The following is a 19,719-nucleotide window of genomic DNA, read 5'->3' on the forward strand; positions in this document are numbered from 1 at the left end:
TTCGCGGCCGCTCGACACATCATAAGACACTAAATACCCATCTTCTGGAATTGTCGTATCGTTTTTGATAGGGTTCAAATATGATAACACCTACAAGGATGATTAGATGTCGCCCCAAAAGCCTCTATCCCTCTCGGAAAGACTGGCAAGCTACCGAGAGTATTCCGCCCGCATGATAGAGCCTGGCAAGCTATCCGTTGTGTATTCGATATGCCAAAACCAGTAACTACAACTGGTCTCATTCACCTGACCCTGAAGGCTTCACCGACATGGCAGCACTGAGAAGGATGAGAAAGGAGAGGCCGACGAAATCTCAAGGCTGACCTAGGCTGCCACAACGAAGGAAGACAAAAATGATCGTCTGTACTTTCAATGCATGTACGCTAGCATCCGATGCATCCATCGAGGACCTGATGGTACAAGCGCGAATGATCAAGTACGATATCATTGGTCTGATCTCATGGTGATTAAATAAAATTTAAAAAAATGAAAAATAAAATAAAATAAATTTCACATAAACACAAAGATAAACATTCTGAAACAAAAAAGAAAACCATGATAGGAATCCCATGTTGTTATTTCAGGGGAGGTGGTTGGGAAAGTTACTGTGAAGCTGTCACAGTATCAAGAAATTGAAAGGAGTTTATCAACTATGCGACCATCTGAGGAAGAAAATTCTAGTGGAGAGAGCAAGTGCAATCACAAAAACATATTAATAGTAATTGACAAAGAAAAATAATGGTGCATTTCCATTTGAGGATATTATCAAAAATATGTGATTTGGCACGCACAGACAAGAAATACAGGTAAAAATAGTTTTAAGCTTCCACATATTCTTAAAAGCACAGTCTATTTAATCTTTCTATTTGTTTAAGTTTGCAAATAGTTGACTTTGGAATAGTTGCTTGTCTGGAAATTATATTGTGAAATTCTTGGTTCAGTTTATATCTACATCTCTAATGAATTCAGTACAGTGAGGGGAATCATTAAAGGAGAAAAAAGGAATTACAGGATAAGCATATATCATCAAACCATCAAAGTACACATTGTCTTGCCAGATCCATGAACCGAATGGCCACTATCTCCAGGGAGGCAGTCATGGTCTAGCTCATAGGCTCCATAGGCCAGGACCTCCTCACCTGGGGTCTGTTATAAGCAGGAGGAGTGAATGTTTACATTAAAAGTTAAGCTAGGTCTGAGATATGTGTAAAGGGGAGGACTGCTTCTTTGTTCTGTTAAGTCTTACTGTACAAATAGGTGGGTATCAGAGGACCTGCTGGACTTTTCCAGATAAGTCAGACTCACAAGCTTCAACTCACCCACCTAATTCAAAGTGGGGTCCTTGTTCTGCTACCTGCTTACAGGGCAGCTTCCTGGGACTTGTCCTAATAACCTGCCTATACACCAACACACGTATCTGAGCTACATCTGAATATGTGATTGTCTATGCAATTTGTACTTAGGTTATTCCAAATTTAAAAGTTAAAAGAGCAAATAAAAATTTGCTCTCTTGTTGAAACATCTAACATTTTTACCTGAGTTAACTGATTCTTAGGGATTTTGTTTGATATAAAGTTCATGCATCTTATTTATTTTTATTTATTTTATTGTGAAGATTTGGGGGCAGTACACACAGTGCTCAAGGCTTACTTATGGCTCTGTGCTCAGGAATTACGCCTGGTGGTGATCAAGTAGTAGGGGAGAGAATCTAGCCTGCAAGGCAAGTAATTTATTCCCAGTTTCTTTGAACCCACATATATATTATATAATTCCATAATGTTTGTTAATATTATGACAACATTGAGTTTTTGTGTGTATTAGAAAAGATAAAGGCTATTATTTTCCAGCATTGCATAAAGTGTACCATGCATCTCCCTCTGAGCAACACCAGGAGTGATCACTGACCACAAGCCAGCACTAACCACTGCCCAGTGTAGCACCAAAACCGAACCAAACAAAAATAATGATGCAGCATTCATATATATATATATATATGTGAATGTATAATATATATATTTACATATATATATTCTGAATATTTTCTCTGCATGAAAGTCTTCAAAAGATGTATTCAAATATCTACAATCATACTTGCAAAGTATCATTTTGGAAGTTATATGTGCTTCAAAAATTAGTTTTAATTAATTTGATTTAAGATTTCCTAGAAAACATAAATTCTAAGTAGGATTTCCAAAGATGGGAAAATTGATTTACAAACTTATATGCAAATACTATTTCTCTATTGTGACTGCTTTGTATGAAAACTCAAACAGGAGAACATGAACCATGTGTAACCTTACATAACGCAATAGGAGGCCATAAAGTATTTGAACTATTGGCAATTAAGAAGTTGGGAACTTCCTAACATAAAGAGGTGTGCTTTTTATATTTATTTTTAAATGTGTTCTTTTAAGTAGGGTTATTATTGTTTAACAATACAATGGAATGTCAGGGGTGTAGTTTTACACCTTTATAACTATAGTGCCCCACCAACGTTTAAGTTTTAACTCTATATTCCTCCCACACTCCACTCTGTAACTATTAGTCTTGTCACGCCTAGGAGTTAGTACTCTTGGATTTTTGCCACCTGGATTGCTTTAGTTGTATGAGTAAATTTGTGTTCTTAAAGTGAGCAAAGTTTTTCTTAAGACCTCATAGAAAATTATATCAGATCAATCAAAAGTATAAACATCTGCAAGTTTATCAAAAAGACTACACAAACCCTTAAAAACAGAGATCTTTACTGTACCTTTCCTGTAGCACAATTTTACTCATGTTTTAAGATACTCAGTAAATCCTTGAAGTAATTTATGGCAAATTGACATCAACATAAATTAGGATTTGCTAGTAGGAATTAAAAGATAAAAATAAATCAAGAGAGCACCATAAATTATGGACAAAGCAAAAAATGTGCCAATAAAGTCAACTCTAAACAGCAGAGTAGTAAGGAAGAATATTTGAAGAACAGAACTTGAGTTTGAATTTTAGCTTAGTTTGGCATTAGCTGTAGGAGTAGGAATAAATTACTTAAATTGCTATGCCTCCTTTTGCATGAAGTTCTTTTAGATACTAAATCAATTAATAAACGCAAAACTTAGAAGTATTCCGAAAACAAAACATGTGCTATGTGAGTTTTAACTACTGTTACCATTGCAAATATTAGTTGAAGCAGACAATAAAAATGGAACTAAAGTGGGGCTGGAGCAATAGTACAGTGGGGAGGGCATTTGCCTTGCAGACGGCCAACCCAGGTTCGATTCCCAGCATCCCATATTGTCCCATGAGCATCGCTAGGGGTAATTCCTGAGTGCAGAGCCAGGAATAACCCCTGTGCAATGACCCAACAAAGAAAAAAAACAGAACTAAAGTTAACTCCATTGTAGGAATTCAAGAAATCAGGTAATATTGTTCACTCTAATGAACAGGACAGCAAGCAAACTGCAGTTTATTAGATATAAAAATATAAACTTTGATGGGCTGGAGCGATAGTACAGCGGGTAAGGCGTTTGCCTTACATGCAGCCAACATGGCTGACCCTAGTTTGATTCCTCTGCCCCTCTCGGAGAGCCTGGCAAGCTACTGAGAGTATCTCGCCCACACGGCAAAGCCTGGCAAGCTACCCGTGATGTATTCAATATGCCAAACACAGTAACAACAAAGTCTCCAATGGAGACGTTACTGGGCCCGCTCGAGCAAATCGATCAACAACCGGAGGACAGTGACCGTGACCAAACTTTCATGAATATTTATAAACACAGGTTATTTTATTTCATTTTCTTTTCTTGGTGCCTACTAGTTTTTTAGTTTTCTTTTCAATTACTTCTGAATACGTTTATGATAGACTTAAAGGTTCACGGAAAGATAGGGTAGGGTTTTTTTAGTCTCCTACTCTTTGGTTTGTTCCAGTCTTACCAGACCAATTTATTTCAAAATACAAATGTCTGGGACAGGAGCAATAGGACAGTGGGTAAGGCACTTACCTTGCATGCAGCTGATTTGTGTTCACTCTCCAGATCCCATACGGTTTCCCGAGCACTGTCAGAAGGAATCCCTGAGTGCAGAGTCAGGAGCATTTCTGGGCGTGGCCCCCAAACGAATAAACAAACAGAAGATAAATTTCTGAGTACCTGAGAGATAGTACAGGGGTTAAGGCATTTACCTTGTGCGTTGCCTACCCAAGTTTGATTCCCTGCACCACATATATCCCTCATGAACCTGCAAGATCAATCCCTGAACTAAGAGCCAGGTGTAAGCCCTGAACACAGTCAGATGTGGCCCCAAAATTAGCAGTCAAAACAACAAAAATACAGATGTCTGGATAACCTTTAAAATCCAGTGAATCCTTGAAAACGGAAATATGTTCCCTCTGAATACTTTGCTGCAAATAAATTTTAAGAAATACCAGTTTAGTACAGTCACTGTTTAAACATTGTAAACTGAGGTCTAGAGACATGAAACGACTTAGGCAAATTTGCATGCTTCATGGCCCATCTGAGCTCAGAGCTCTGGTCTCCTGTATTCATATAGGCACTCCCCCGCCCCCAACTCATGAAGAATGCAGTGGGCAAAGGAAAAGTCAGACCCATTTCAGAATGGTGTTAATGGCCATGGGCAGATATGCCCATACTGGTTCTAAGTGAGTGGATATTTACTTTCCCATTGAACTATGCTTTGAAAGAAAATTTTGATTTGTTGCTTAGCAATCACATTGTTTCTAAGTGTTAATATATCAGCAAAGGGATAAAGAAAGAGGGGTCCTTTACCAAGTAACTTCCTTACATCTCATTTTCATACTCTGCTAACAATGTTATATTTCTGACTTCTCTCTCAAAGAGGAAAATGCCTGATCTTGTTAAAGACAACAAGAATACAAAACCATCTTTCACTTGCTAAAGTTTATTTCTTCAGACAAAGAGTAAGAGATGATGTAAATCTCAGAATACATATTTTTTTGTCTTATCAAAAGAATTAGTGCGGTCTAAAAAATTGTGGACAGTTGAGAACTATTTCATGCCATTTCTTTGAATGTCTTCCACTCATTTGTTTTCACTGCACTTGAAATCTCTTCTGAATGGAATTGCACCTTTGGTTTAAGAAAACATCCGGTAACAGTGAGGAGTAAGATTTACCTTGTGAACAGTTGCTGTAAAGATGTGATAATTCTGGTTTCTATTGAAGAGCTGTGTACATGTTGTTAAATGTCAAACAGCTGGAAATTTGAAGCCACAGACAGTCTTGTTTATTACCACACAGCTTCTTAATCTATACAGGAAACATAACTTTGTCCATGTGGCTTAGAATATTAATACCATCTTTATTCTGAGACGATTTAGTTTCTGTTTTAACAATCATAGATTACAGATCACAGATCATCCTGTTATTCGTCGATTACCTCGAGCAGGCCCCAGTAACGTCTCCTTCATCCTGGCCCTGAGGTTATATTCAAGGCTCTTTAGGAGAATGAGACCCATCATTGTTACTGGTATTTGGCATATTGGGTACGCCACGGGGAGTTTGCCAGACTCTGCCCTATGGGCAGGCTACATTCGGTAGCCTGCCAGTTTGTCAAAGTTGGAATGAGATGTCATAATAAGATGTCACGCGGTCTGGGAGCTGGTTTTTATAGTCTCAGAGTCTTGACCGCTGATGGGATTACATGGCGCCAGGGGGCCAGTTGGTGGGTATGACCCCCGCCTACTGGAATTTGGAGGATCTGGGTGGAGGATGCTTGACTCCAATCCGAGTAGGCTTATTTTAACAATAAATATCTGTTTTTTAAATCTCATTTTCTTTTCACCAGAAGACATTGAATAGGATTTGCAAATCAACTTTCAGGATAAGAGAGTCCTCCTGCACTTAATTCAAGTGTACAATGAATTATATGTTGGATGAGAATTGTTTGAGTCATATACCAAGATAATGAAATACAGATAGAGTCATTGAGAAACTTGGAATTTAATCATTCTTATGATGTGGACATTCTCTAAAAAATTAGCAGTGAACATTTTATGTTCATTTCTTAAGATTGCAAAAACTCTTTTCCTTTCTATGTTAATATTCTACCCAGTCTATCAGCTTGTAATTTTGTTATTGAGGAAATGACTGTATTTCCTTTTATAGATGCAATTATGTTTGAGAAAAAATTACTGCAGAACAGAGCATCATATTTAAAAAGACCACATACTCAAAATATTCTTTTATTGATTTTATGAATAAAGCACAAAAAAGTAGTTATCAATGCTTAAAGAGTTGATTGGAGCAACATGCCACTGTCTCAATGCTGATCCTGGTCTCCTCTTTCCCTATAAATTCAGTTCAATTAAACAAATATGGTGAATTAGTGAGTTCATTAAGCAGGCATTGTGCTAGGCACTAAGCCAACAGGAACAGCAGAACAAGGGAAAAGGCAGTTAAGTTCAATGAACTGTGATGGAACAATGGGGAGGGTTGATAGCAGAGAGGGAATTAAACATGACTTCTACAAATGAGTGAAAGAAAATGTAGATCTGAGTAATATCAGTTAGCATTTATTTTATTTCATCTTGTTTTATTTGGGGGTCACAACTGGCTGTTCTGGTGACTCACTTTTGGCTCTGCATTCAGGGATCATTCCTGGAGGGCCCAGGGAACTATGCAGGTTGGAATTGAACCAGGTTGGGCATGTGTAAGCAAGTGCCTTACCTAGCCAATCTCTCTAATAATAATATCTCTCTTGTCCTTAATTATTCGTTCTTGACATATCCTTTCTGGTCTGAAATAATAAATGGTGAACATAGAGAAGGGAGTATGGGTGGAAGGAAAGGTGAAATAAAGATGGAGAAGATGGAAAAATGGAGGGAGAGAAAACAAAAGTGTATATGGAATTAATTCTATTACAGTTAGAACTGAAACAGTGAAGAATTTCTTCCCTAGGGCCAGTCAGAGACACAGGGACAGGCCTAGAAAGGTCTGGAAAGAGCTTTATTTCACCACTCTGGCACGTTGGAAGATGGCACACTCTTATTCTCAAAACAACCATCTTGTCTTCATGGTAACAAGAAGGGGTTCTTACAGGGAAAGCATACAGGGAAACACATTTTTAGGAGGGATAGGTTCCAGACCAGTGGGCACGAGAATGAACAACAAATTTACTGGTCGGTTGGTCCCTTGAGGCACACTGCCTCTCTACATATCTCAAAAAGTTAAGGTTAGGCTTTTGCAGGACGGGTAATCAGAAGAAAAACTGCCTTTTTATCTTTAGATTTGGGGACAAGGACAGCTGTACTTTGACCTGAGCTGTACTTTGATCTGATCTTTGACCTGGTTTCATTCAAAATGAGGGGAAGCCAAAATGGGAGGGCAGGGAAAATAATTGGGTAATGATGAAAAGTTTTAATGGATGCTTATCCCTATAGATCATCATACTGTATGAAAATGTTGGATTGTAGCTACTGAAGCAAGGTGAAAAGCACCATATAAAATCTACCTGGAAAAGAGAATTGACTTAAGGCATGCTAAGAGGTCTTTGCACCCCTACAAATCTCCTGCCTATCTATGAGTGTTTCAAACTCCAAGACTTTGCTCTCTCCATCAGCATGTCAGCTTGAGATCTATGCTGTGATAGTGGGTGAGTTGTAGATGAACACTCAAACAGCCAACACCAAACCAGGGTATCTACAAGTCTAAAGGGAGAAAATTTCACTGGGAATTCTGGTATTAATAACATTCACAGTATTTTTTAGTACTGCTGAGCATAATATTTTAAATTAAAAAACAATGCTGAGTAGGACTTTCAAAAGATCATCAACTCCATCCCAACTGATATAGGTGCCATGTATCCAGTGAGGAACATGTTCTATTCAAACCATTCTTTCAGCACCCTGTTGCAGTCTTTAGACAGAAGTTTAACTTGTTTCCAACACTTTGCAAGCAGCATTTCTTGTACTATCAATGACGATTGCTATTCATCATGAACTAAGGAATTTGACTGCTTGCTTGACCAATGTTGAAATCATTTACTGGCATTTCTTTATCACTTGATCACTTGATCACTTGACTTCCTGTTAATCATCGATTTGCTCGAGCAGGCACCAGTAATGTCTCCATTTGTCCCCGTCGCGTGCTAGTGTAGCCCAATGGCATCTGTTCGCTCTGGGAATATGAAGAGCCTCAAACCGATCGTTCATGATCTTGACGAAGAAGTCTGACCATCTGGTAGGTGGGCGGCCATGCGGTCTTCTGACATCCAGTGGAATCCAGTAGGTAACAGCTCTAGTCCAGCGGTCGTCTTTATTTTTTTTTCTTTTTTATTTATTTATTTATTGAATCACCGTGGGAAAGGTTACAAAGCTTTCAGGTTTAGGTCTCAGTCATGCAACTATCAAACACATTTCCCTTTACCAATACTTATTTTTTACCATGAAGAACCCCAATAAAACCCCACCCCCTACCCCTCCCAGTCCCTGTGGGGCAGATGAATTCTAGTTAACACTTTATCTGCTTTGATTAGATTCATTGTTTCAATAAAAGATTCACCACTATTATTTAGAGTTTACCCCCCCCCCCCAAATCAGACATGCTGAAAAAGCATTGTGAAGCGATTTGCTTTCTACAGCTGGGTTCAAGAATTAAATGTTGGTTTTGGATTTCTGCTATTTTACTTATTGACCCTGGAAGTATTTCTACTGAAAGTCAGATAGTTAAGAAATTGGTTTCTGTGCTCTGGAGTCGTGGCCGTGCTGGAGAGCCGCTAGTGGGGGGCAACTGGTGGCCTCAGTAGGGCGTGACGGGCGGACCGAAACGCCCCCCTTCCCATGAGGTTTTAGTCGCCCCCACTCCCCTGGCTCATACCTGCTGTCCACAAGGTTCCCATGCGGCCGCCATCTTTCTTTCCAGAGAGGAGAAGGTGACTGGGGCAACACCCTTTCCCCTCTGGACAGACATCATGGCCTGGATTAACGCATAGTCCATTCACTTTTCTGCTCCAAGCTGCCGGGTTATGCATTAAGTCCTTGTGCTTCTGGGGCCGTGGCCGTGCTGGAGAGCCAGCGGTCGTCTTTAAATCTCATTACGTGACCAGTCCATCTGATTTTTGACACCTTGGCAAACGAGACAGAGTCCCTGATTCTTGATCGTCGACAGATGTCGGAACTCCGGATTCTTTCCCTCATTTGAGTGACACGTGATATTCCAAGCATAGCTCTTTCAATTCCTCTTTGGGAGACCCGAATAGCATTCTCATCCTGTTTGCGTAGGGCCCAGGTCTCTGAGGCATGTGTTAATGCAGGAAGAACAGTGGAATCAAAGAGATGTGCCCGGAGCCAGAGGTTCTTCATCCTCTTAGCTTTTTCTTCATAAATTTTACTAATTCAGATAAAGATTACAGACCCATACATTGGAAAGATATAGAAAAGTCAAATATAAAGAGATGGGCTTTTTTTTTTTTTTTGAGTCATGCCTGATGGTGCTCAGGTGCTGTTACTCCTGGCTGTGAACTCAGAAATTACACCTGGTGGTACATGGGGGAACATAGGGGATGCCAGGGGTTGAACTCTGGTTGACCACATGCAAGGCAAGTGACTACTAGCTATATACTATCATAGTAGTCCAAAGAGAATTTTTAAAAATATTTATGATGAATATCAAAGAAAACTCTGCTCCCTTAAATTCATCTTTTAAGGTTCCTCCAGTCAACATTGTGAATTAAAGTTTAATTAATTGTGTCAGGGATACCGTTTAGAATCTTATTCCTTGTGCTATATTTTTAAACCAGAAAACAAGAGTTAAAAATCCCTCCTTGCCAGATGCTTTGTAGAGTCCTCACACTGCTGTAAGTTTAAAAATTTTTTAAAAAAAGAATGCTGAGGTGCCAAGTAAACCAATCAACTTCAACTAGCATTTAAGCTTAATCAGAAAAATAAAATGGATTTTATTAATTTCTTTTTTCCCTGCTTTTCCATTAGAGAAAATATTCCTGCTGGCTCTTTAAATATTTTGTCAGCATAAATGAGTACACTCTTTTGAAGTCTTTGCTTTCCAATCCTATTTTCCATGCAAAAAAAAAAAAAAATCGTTCTGCTCTGAATCTAGCTGTGCCACGGACTGCTTTTCCCTTGGCGTCCAGTCTTCAACATTTTGCTCAAAAAGCTTCTGTCATGAAATCTGGCACAGAATGAGGATCCATGAAGTATTAGCTAACACTGAATGCCTCCTAGTCTATTTCTAGAAAAAAAATAGAGTTGTTCAAGACCTCTAAGCAGGTAACCAGGGTGACTGATGCTAATCACAAGTTAGCACAAGGCGGGCTGTCAATGTTAAGAGCTCTCACCATTCATAAAATGGCCTAGATGTCAGGGAGTACTGCATAGTGATGAGGTGATACAGGCTCCATAATGGCCAGATTTGTTTTAATTTTCTTGATATATTACACAAAAAGACAGTTTCACACTGTCCATTTCAGACTTGAATTTCCTATGAGTTGGCCTGGTGTTCCAGTCAATGAACTGAGGATTGCTTTGGAAAGCAGTCTTTATTATAAGTACAAAAGGAAAGAATGAATTGAAAATCTCTCCTCTGGGTGTTTTGTGTTTTCTGTCTCCCAAGATAATCAGGGAGAAAGCCTAGCCAGGATTTAAACCTATGTTTTGGTTGGAGATGCTAATCAATGGAATATCATTTGAGATATTCTCTGATGATCAGTATTCTCATGAGGAAGAAATCATGATTTTTGGTAAAGGGAAAAAATAAATTCTAATATACTGGAGAGATTCACTTTTTGGGAACGCACAATTTAATAGGAATAAAAATAAATTCAAGGACAGAACAATAACTTTGATTTTCTTTAATTCTAAAGGTTTGTCCACTTGATGAGTTGAGAATTTAAGTTTTAATATTTTATTGTAAACCTCTGTTTTCATATATTTAATGAAATTCTGCTTAGGAAAAAAACTGGAATCCAGAATAATTTGGATGAAATTGTAGAAAATGGAAAAGTAGCTGGGCTCAAAAGTTTCATCAGTTCCTGGAGTAAAGACCCATGAGTTTATTAGAAAATCTCTACCACTGAGTGGATATATCAGCTCAAAGGGGGAAAAAGGTATTCTGAACAGAGAAAAGGGCCTCAGAACACTCAAATATCTTGACTAGTCACCCTCCAGCTCTAGACTGGTTACTTTGAAAGAGCAAATTCTTCATTTTAAATGATTTCCTTATATGAATTAAAAGCTACAAAATTTGAAGTATAAAAAATGAAAGCAATTGATTATCTGAACTAAATTTGTGAAAGGGCAGAGCAAAGCCAAGCAAAGACAATGGATTAAGAGCTACAGGCACTGAGAGATACAGAGATAAGCCACTTGTCTTGCATGCACTAACCCTTGCATATGCTGATTCAAGTTCCAGCCCTGGTTCTTGATCTCTGAGTATGGAGCCAGGAATAAACCCTGAGCTGAGCCAGGTGTGTCCCCAAAGTAAAAAATTACAAGAGATAGAACATGAGTTTACATCTAGCAAGATTTATTCAGATCCATTCCTTAATTCATCCTCTGAGCTCACTTTCTTTAATCCAAGCACTTTTTCTCAGAAAACTTATTAAACATGCAAACATATTGAAGCATGCAAAATTATATATCTTCCTCATCCTACACTTATTTATCTACTTTTATAATTTTCAATTCACCCCAGAAGGAGGCGAGTGAGATCCCTCTCTGCCCAAGGGACCCAGCCCGAGCAGCCGCCCTCCACTATCCTACTGCGCCCACACCCTAGGCCAGTTTCTGGACCATGCTTTGTGACACATCATAAGATATTACTTGCCCATTTTCCATGTTTAATGTAGTTCAGACAGTTGGAAGCAAATCATACAGAGAAATATATATATATGTATATATATATATATATATATATATATATATATATATATAGGCTGGAGTGATAGCACAGCGGTAGGGCATTTGCCTTGCACGAAGCCAACCCGGGTTCTATTCCTCCGTCCCTCTTGGAGAAACTGGCAAGCTACCGAGAGTATCTTGCCTGCACAGCAAAGCCTGGCAAACTCCCTGTGACATATTCAATATGCCAAAAACAGTAACAACAAGTCTCATAATGGTGATGTTACTGGGCCCACTTGAGCATATTGATGAATAACGGGAGGACAGTTATAACACTGTCCTCCCGTTGTTCATATATATATATATATATATATATATATATATATATATATATATGCCTCTTGGAGAGCCCAGCAAGCTACCAAGAGTATCCCACTGGCACGAGCAGAGCCTGGAAAGCTCCTTGTGGCATATTCGATATGTCAAAATCAGTAACTATAACAGGTCTCATTCCCCTGACCCTGAAAAAGCCTCCAATTGTTGGAAAAGACAAGTAAGGAGAGGCTGCTAAAATCTCAGGGCTGGAACGGATAGAGACGTTACTGGTGCCCACTCGAGTAAATCGATGAACAAGGAGATAACAGTGATACAGTGATAATCTTCAAAACATTTACACAACACTTGCCATTATCAACTATATTATATCATTAGTTCATCCATTACATCTATTGTTTGCTTGCTATCTCATCCTTGGTAAGATTTAAGGGAAGATTTTTGTTTTATTCATTAATGTTTCCCAGGAGTCTTAAAGGAATGGCTGACACTCTAGGTGTTTACTACAGTTTTTCTTATAAAGAAATGGATTCAAAAATATTAAAATGGACTAGACATATGCGTTGATAAAATATAGGACTTAGCTGTACTGCAGCACTGTACTCCTGTTGTTCATCGATTTGCTCGAGCGGGCACCAGTCATGTCTCCATTGTGAGATTTGTTGTTACTGTTTGTGGCATATAGAAATACACCACGGAGAGCTTGCCAGGCTCTGCTGTGCGGGTGGGATACTCTTGGTAGCTTGCCGGGCTCTCCAAGAAGGATGGAAAAATTGAACCCAGGTCGGCCACACGCAAGGCAAAAACCTTACCCGCTGTGCTATCGCGCCAGCCCATATGACTTAAGCAATGATAATTTTCATTGGTTCACTATAATAACTTCTTCATGGCTATAAAAACAGTATAACAATTAAAGTGCTTGCTTTACATGCAGTTATCCAGGTTTGGTCTCCTAAATCAGGCTGTTTGCATGCCAAGAATGTTTTGAACATAGAACCAGGAGTAAGCCCTGAGTATTACTAGGAGTAGGCCCCAACTCCACCCCAAACTAAAAACAAAAAAACTGAAGCAACTTCTTCACTCATTTCTAGTGATATTTTCCATAACCAGTTTGGAAATGAATATCATTTTTTTTCATTATGTAAAAAACAGGGCTGGAGCAATAGCACAGCCGGTAGGGCGTTTGCCTTGCATGCGGCCAACACGGCCGACCTGAGTTTGATTCCTCTGCCCTTCTCGGAGAGCCCAGCAAGCTACTGAGAGTATCTCAGCCACATGGCAAAGCCTGGGAAGTTACCCATGACGTATTCAATATGCCAAATACAGTAATAAGTCTCACAATGTTACTGGGCCTACTCAAGCAAATCGATGAACAATGGGAGGACAGTGACAGTGACAGTGACAGTAAAAAAAAAAGAGCAGATTCTTAATATTAAGAATCAGGCAATTCTGCCCTGAAATTTTACTCTGCCATTTATTGCTAGTTACTAAGAGTAAACTCATCCTGTTGCAAGTTCATTTGGCATCAAAATAGGATAATAATACTCCAAAGTCATTGTATTAATCATAGTGTTTGCAAAAGTTTCTAAGTAGATGGATTGATGTTTTGATGTTATTATTAGATTACCCTTAACCACATTTTTTTGCCCTGATAGTCTTAAAATATACTTGAATATAGATGAATCAAATAAGAAATAACATTAAATAATTTGGAAATTTTCCAGACTATACAGCTGGAATATGTACCATTAAGAATAAATTATTGCATTTCATTGAATCTCAGTTTCTCTTCAGTAGAGGAAGGAGAATTTCACTTAGCATCTGCTCTTTTAAATCAAGTATCAAAAGTTAAATTTAACAATCATAAAAAGAAATTTGATATATTTTAATGAGATGAATCACTTAAAACACGTATTTTGAGGGAAAATAAGCAAGGTGTTGATCTTTTTGCCTCATTAATCATCTACACATGCATGTGTACACACAAACACATGAATAAAATTTATTTTAAAATTGTGACCAAGGGCTGGAGCAATAGCACAGTGGGTAGGGCATTTGCTTTGCATGCAGCCAACATGGTCGACACAGGTTCGATTCCCAGCATCCCATATTGTCCTCCAAGCACTGCCAGGAGTAATTCCTGAGTGCATGGGCCAGGAGTAACTCCTGAGCATCGCCGGGTGTGACCCAAAAAGAAAAAAAATTGTCACCAGTTAATTTGTAATTCAGAAACAACTATTTTAATTAATAGTTGGCAAGGACATACAATTTGGAAGCTTATAGATAAAAAGAAAATATATTAGAAAACTTGAAAATGGGTTCATTATTTCAGTCTAAATTTTCCCATAAGAGAAAGTTGAATTTGGTACATGTGAAGGAGTGTCTTAGTAATTATAGTGTGAGGATAATTTCAGGATCCATCAAACATGTTAGAGACAGTGAAGGAACCTTCCCAGTCTAAGAATGTTGGTGATTATCTGGTGACTGAAGTAGAAGTATGGAAGTAGATGATGGAGGATAATAACTTTCTTCCTCATCATCCACATACAAGACCTAGAGATAAACAGATAAACAGGATTAGTTGGAATCATTACATGAAGTACTTCCAATAGTATGTACAAAACCTGGATTTTATTATCCGTGTTTTTAAGTTTTAGGTTTTTAGATGGGAAAGAAAAATAACATGAATTAATTTGTCCAGATGGTAACTATGGCAACAATAGAGGATGATTTGAAGAATCACTTATAGTTTGAAAGTCAAATATTGTCAATTGAATACTCTCACAATATGTGATGACATTCCAGGAAATAAAATAGAATGTCAAGATAAGGGGCATTATAAAGATAATCTTTAAGGAGAGTTATTCTGTCATTGTTGACTTAACACTCTTACTCTGGTTTCTTTGACATTCTTTCCTAGTTTTATTGCTTCATCTTCAATTCCCTTCTATCAGACTTCCCTAGAAGCTGGAAAAAATAACTGATTAAAAAAAAACTACCTGCCATGGTACCCAGATGAAGCAGAAGTTGGTGGATGGGAGGATGGTGGTCCTGTTGGCATTCGGTTAGGAATGGGAGGATGGTGGTGCTGTTTGTAGGGAATTAGGATGCACTAGGAAGTTGCTGAGCTGAATGTTTGAATCCTCTTAGGATCCTGTTCTAAAGAAGTACTTTGGAATGCAAACAATAATAATCTATTCCTTATTTAAGCTATTGATGATCATCCTGATTTTGGCCATTATCCTGGGTGGCTTTATATCAACTGTGGCTTTCAGGACTGCTTTTAGGTGCAATACAATGTTTTTATTGTATAGTCAGATTTGCCTCCTGAGTATAGCTAATGTACTGAACTTCTTACAGTTACTTTTCGAGATGTTTAACAGCAAATTGTCATCTTTTGCTTCCATTTCTACTGTGAAAAAATATCTCAGAGTTCATTGTATTATACATTTGGCTATGAAAAATATATTTTGATATGCACTCTTTATTCCATTTTCCAAATTACTCCTAATTTCCAACATACCACCGTATTTTATAGCAATTGTGCATAACACAATTATACATGATATATAACAATCACTTTGCAGGTGTTCCTATTCAGGCATATGTGCTGGTATGATATTCTCAGTAGCCTGCCGGGTTCTCTGAGAGTGAGAACTAGAGAATAAGAAGTTGTGTGGCCTTATAACACAAACTTCCGGGAGCTTGGTGTTATAGTCCCTGGATCCTGGCCGTTGATGAGGTTACAGGGCAGTTGGTGGGTGTAACTATCTAGCTACTGGAAGCTCCCATTCCCGAACCGAGCAGGTTTGGTGATCTCAGCCCTGGGTCCCGCACACCTGGGTTCCTCTGCCAGTTCCTTTATATGTGAGGCTCATCCAATCGTGTGGAAAGTAGTCTCAGCATGGCTTTGGTTGGGTCCCGGAGCTCTTCAGCTGTCGGGCCCTGGTGAGGAGAGTCAGTCACGGGGGTAGGAGACTCTGCTTTGTTCTCTTCCAGAAGCTTGGTGTTATAGTCTCTGGATCCTGGCAGTGATAGGGTTATATGGCAGTGAGTGTGAAAAGGTTGGATTACAGCTGAATCTCACAAAGACAATGTTCATGAGAAACAGTCTTGTTCCAACGTTCCATTCACTCTCAATGGAATGACTATCTCCGAATGCAACAGTTATGTGTACCTAGGTCAAGAAGTCAACATGATGAATGACCTGGCACCTGAATTGTGCAGGAGAAAGAGAGTGGCTTGGAATGCCTTCAAGAGCGTCGAAGAAATAAATAAGAAGATGAAGAACCTCCATCCAGCTCTGAGCACATCTCTATGATTCCACTGTTCTTCCTGCATTAACATATGCCTCAGAAACCTGGGCCCTATGAAAACAGGATGAGAACGCTATTCGGGTCTCTCAAAGAGGAATCGAAAAAGCTATGCTTGGAATATCATGCTTCACTCAAATGAGAGAAAGAATCCAAAGTTCTGACCTCCATCAATGCTCAAGAATCAGGGATGCTATCTCGTTTGCCGAGGCATAGAAAATCAGATGGACTGGACACGTAATGTGATTTGGAGATGACTGCTGGACTAGAGCTGTTACCGACTAGATTCCACATGATGTCAAAAGATCATGTGGTTGCCCCCTACGAGATGGTCAGACTTCTTTGTCAAGACCCAGAACAATTGGTTTGAGGCTCTTTGTGTTGCTAGAACGAGCAGATGCCATTGGGCTACGCTAGCACGCAACAGGGATGAATGGAGATGTTACTGGTGCCTGCTTGAGCAAATCGATGAGTAACGGGATATCAAGTAATCAAGTGATATAACAATCACAACATATTACAAATAATTACAAATCATAAAAAACATATTAAATATAACACATTAAATAATGTATGTTTATAAATTTATAATTATTTACAATTTATTAAATCACACACATTTATAATATATATATTAAATTATATAATATTGAATTATAATATAAGATGTATAATTTATAATTTATTTTATATCATTAACAGACCATATACTTCATAATATATACTTAATGACCACTAAGTATGTCTTCAAAATATTGTGTATTATGACACTTTAATTTTTATTATTCCTACTTTGTGCTGGAGTGATAGCACAGTGGGTAGGGCATTTACCTTGCACGTGGACGACACAGTGGACCCGAGTTCGATTCCTATTCCTCCACCCCTCTCAGAGAGCCCGGCAAGCTACTGAGAGTATTTCGCGCATACGGCAAAGCCTGGCAAGCTACCTGTGACGTATTCAATATGCCAAACACAGTAACAAGTCTCACAATATTACTAGGCCCGCTCGAGCAAATCAATGAACAACGGGAGCACAGTGACAGTGACAGTCTGTGAGGTAAGGACAAACCCTAGAGATAACAAACCTCAGTACTAATCTGCCTTAATGAGAAATTATATGTGAAATTTCAAGAACGAAAAAGGAAATCAAACTCAGAATAAGACTATGACTGGAAATGTGAGGATAAGCATTGAATTTAAGAAGTAAACACTGGCATAACAACAAATGCATCTATGGTTACTGTGAAACCTAAGAGAGCAATGGATAGAGTGTATAGATCTGGGCTGAAGTTGAGGAACAGTTTGTATGAAGATATGTCCTTGAAGAACTTAATGTGACTATCAGGATTCTTCAGCTTTTTGATTCAGGTATTATCTTCTTCAGTTCATTTCTTCAAAATTGTAGGAATGGTTTTTCTGAAAATAATTATGATAATGTAAATCCTTCACTGAATTCCTCTTGAGAGTTCTTTCTCAGGGCTGGAGTGATAGTACAGCAGGTAGGGAGTTTGCCTTGCATGTGGCCAACCCATGTTCAATTCCCAGCATCCCATATGGTCCCCCAAGCACCGCCAGGGGTAGTTCCTGAGTGCATAAGCCAGGAATAACCCCTGTGCATCGTCGCCAGATATGACCCAAAAAGTAAAAAAAGAGAGTTCTTTCTCATAGATAAAATCTCAGATGGGGGATTGGTAGGTGTGATAGACATTCGCACACAAAGCTTTATTAGAAATCACCATAGTCGGTATGTTGAAGACAAATATTATCTCCTTGGAAAATATATTCTTTTTATTTCTTTGAGGTTTTGATTGTGGATCATACCTGTAAATGCTCAGGTCTTGCTCCTTGCTCCTTTCTCCTTGCTTAGGGGGTCACTCCTGGCAAAGTTGGACAATTATTTACGGTGCCTTGGTAAAGGATGAACCATAGCATGTACCATATGCTCTGTACTATTTCTTTGGACTTAAGAAAAACTCACATTTCCTCCTTTGTTTATCCTATACTCTCAGATCGTCACCTCATCCATGCTTTTGAAATAATATGTGAAATATTTTTCCACACAAGAAGTTCTGCTATAGCAGCAAGTCTTACTGTTTACTCAGTGTTCACTTCATCTATCTTGATACAGTATCAGATCATACACAGATTAAGTGCTCCTTCCCATAATAATAATATGCCATACACAGTTTAGATGTTATTCACAGGTCCAGAATATGACCCGTACTTTTGAGCTATAATGCAGAGACTCCTAAACACTCCTCTTTATATTTCATTAATTTGCTAAAGTGGTTCAAAGAACTCAGAAAAAAAATATTTATTTGCTGTTTTTGTCTTAAAGATATATTATAAAGAATACAAATGAGCATCCTGATGGAAGAGATGAAAAGAACAAGATATGTAGAATAGGACAGAAAGCTTTAATATTCTGTCTCTAAACACATCATTCTTACAGCATTTCCACATGTTCAAATACTTGGAAACTTCCTAATCCTATACCTCTGATATTTTCATAAAGGCTTAATCATGTAGGCATGATGGATCATTAAGTAAATTGGCTTCCCCTTTCAGAGAATGGGGTAAAGGACTTAAATTTCCAAGCTTCCGAACATCCAGGCACCCATCATGGGTCACCTCATTATAATAAATGAAATATCTATAATCCAAGAAATCCCAAATGATTGAAGATAATTTTATAAGAAAGCAGTAAATATATTTATTTGTATATTAAATTATTATTATTTTGATTTGTGTGTGAAAGCGTGTGAAGATTGTTTTATTTCACCCAGGAAATTAAGCCCTCCTATGAAGAGATGCCATGTTGTTAAAGGTTTAAATATATATATATATGTATATATATATATATATATATATATTACACAGCACCAGGGGGCCAGTTGGTGGATGTGACCCCTGCCTACTGGAAGACAGAGGATCTGGATAGAGGATGCTCAACCCCAATCTGAGCAGGCTTGGAGATCTCAGCCGCGGGACCCGCATGCCTTTGTTCCTCTGCTGGTACCTTCATGGGTGTGGAGAGTGGTCTCAGCATGGTTGTGGCTGGTTCTGGAGGTCTTCAGCTGCTGGAGCTCTGCTCGGGGCAGCGAGAGAAACTCAACACACAATGGAATACCCTCAGCTATAAGGAAAGATTAAATCATGGTGTTCATTGCAACGTGATGCAGCTGGAGGGTATCAAAAAGTCACAAGTAAAGAAGGGATGATTAGCAGATTGTTTAACTCATTTGTAATATAGAGGGAAACAAAAC

This window comes from Sorex fumeus, unplaced genomic scaffold (assembly GCF_029834395.1).
Source record: "Sorex fumeus unplaced genomic scaffold, SorFum_2.1 ptg000033l, whole genome shotgun sequence".
Classification (NCBI taxonomy): domain Eukaryota; kingdom Metazoa; phylum Chordata; class Mammalia; order Eulipotyphla; family Soricidae; genus Sorex; species Sorex fumeus.